Below are 2357 nucleotides of genomic sequence, written 5' to 3' on the forward strand. Positions count from 1 at the left end.
GGGGGGTACAGAACCTCACACTGGAGCTGAGACCTGATTTCCCCTTGTGCCAGGAAGGCAGCGTAAGTGATGGCAGAAGAGCTAAAAGGTCGTTGCCAAAAGAACCTCTCTGGGCTCCTTCTTCAAAGTTATAATCAAGGTAAAGGAGCTGCCTACAGAGGCGATAAGGAATCTACTGTCACATCAAATCTTCCCCCAGATAATGTCCGGACACACGGCTCTTTACCGGGATATCTAGATACACACAGCCAGATATCTAAATATAACATCTAGTTACACCGATCGCCACACAAACCCAGATAACTAGTCCCAACACCACCTAGATTCACTGATACTGAGACAGGTAGTTATCTAAGTGCATAGATAAGCAGAAAGGGAACTAACTTATGGCATACATATGCAGGTATCTCGATGGGCAGAACAAACAACAACACGAAGAGAATGTTAATGGATTAGTATCTCTTATTGTTAAATACACACACAAAAATAGCCCCCGTTTGTGAATCCTTACTAAACCAGAGAAGACAGAAAAGCCACTCGTACTGACGAGCAAGTTTCTCTCCCACAGGAGCCCAGCCATGAAGTCATGAGCTAATTAAGGATAGGAGGAGAATGAGCGGCGGCGAAGGGAATGCCTGGACTTTTCTTTGATTTGATGAGAAATTCATAATATTCAGAAACATTTATCTTAGCTTGGACACAAGTGAGGTCCTATCTCATCATGGCTAAGGAGTCAAAGAAACTCATACCTGGTTAATTTCCCATACTTCTATGGAAATAGGAAAGAACTATACAAACACACACAATTCGTTGCTTTGAATTGAACTCGGGTACATTCTACAACGAGAGGGCATTGAGTTTCCACTGGTCCCATCAGTTCTGATGCTCCCCGGGAAAGCCATCAGCTCCTCTGAAATTGGTCCTGCCTCTGCCACTACACCAGCCATGTTCCCTTGCACAAGTTACTTGCTTCTCTGAGTCATAATTTCTTTAAGTAAACCGGAAATAGAAATAATTTCTGCTCTGTCTACCTCATGAGACTATTTGAGGCTCCACTGTAATCAAGTAACGTGAAAGGTTCTTTGAAAATCATAAATTACAACCCCAAAATAATTCTATAGGCTGTGCTGATGACTGGAGAGCTCATAAACTCTAATGCCCCAAATCTTCCAGATTTTCATCACAAATCTGTTTCTCTCCACTGCAGTGAGCAAATAAATTCCCCCGAGGGAAAACGGACTTGGGCTTCCATGCTGATAAATGTATGCAGACACAGGCCAGGGATCTGAGAGAGAAGAACCGAACTCTGGGCCCTGCCCGGGGCCCGTAGCAAGAGGGTGGCACTGAAGGCAGAGAGGTGAGTTTTGCAGGCTCTCTGGGAATTTCAGCAACTTATCCACAAAAGATAAAAAAGGACAAGGGTGCTGGGGTCACCCTAAGAAGTTCCCCTGTGACTCAAAAAATTTAACCAGAAACACTTCCTCCCCAATTCCCAGGTATTCCTGGGTAAGAAGAGGTGACTGCCAGAATGGCCGTGAGCAAAACGCTCTGCCTTTTCCCCGTTCAGCCCCAGACTTTGCCAAAGTCAGATTGGCCACGAGACTTTCAGAAAATCAGGCGGAGCCAAAGAAGAGAGTGACAGCGAGAGGGAAAGACAATTCTGTCTTTGGGACTAAGGCAAACTTCAGGCCTCACTAGGTCACAGCTATTAGCCAGAGTGGTTTGGAGGGAAATTTTTTTTTAAGGCAAACACACTGCAACATGGGTGGTCCCCAAATTAAAATGTTAGAACTGACAAAGCCAAACCCAGGTGACTGACAATTATCACTCTGCTAATGACATATAGAAGGAGAAAGGTAGGGTTTCTTTTCCCTGGTCTGGGTAAGCACTCTGGGATTCTTTCCTCAGCTTTCCTCGGTTCTCTGCCGAGTAGGACAAAGCCAGCAGATGAAATCTCTCAGACATTTCATCTCGTGTCTTCTATACAGAGAATCCATTTAAAATTCACAGCACAGGGTAAGCCAAGACTTGCCCCTCAGTAACTGAATCTTGGGCCTCTGCGCTTCAGGAATTTCTGTGCCATGCATTACAATTCTAGTTACTTTGCTCCTTTTTTTTTTTTTTTTGCCAGAAATATAAACACAAAGAAACATCAAAATATAAATGGTGACTTGTTTTTGTTTTCCAAGGGGAAGTTTTTTTCCCTTAAAAACCCAGACCCGAATCCACCACCCATGTTAGATTGCTGCATTACCTGCAGTGCTTCCTGATATTCTCCGCACCTACCACGGGGGCTGGATTGTCTGTCTTTAAGCCCTTCACCCTCAGCAAGGCTACGCTGTACAGAGCAGTTCCCT

General features: G+C 44.5%; 1 protein-coding gene across 3 annotated transcripts in view; it reads right to left on the minus strand.

The window, feature by feature from the left end:
- The window catches only part of GATA3 (GATA binding protein 3), a 28580-nt gene that overhangs the window by 3558 nt on the left and 22665 nt on the right, over nt 1-2357 (minus strand). The gene's annotated exons all lie outside the window — the stretch shown is intronic.

The sequence above is a fragment of the Myotis davidii genome, unplaced genomic scaffold (assembly GCF_000327345.1).
Source record: "Myotis davidii unplaced genomic scaffold, ASM32734v1 scaffold544, whole genome shotgun sequence".
Lineage (NCBI taxonomy): Eukaryota > Metazoa > Chordata > Mammalia > Chiroptera > Vespertilionidae > Myotis > Myotis davidii.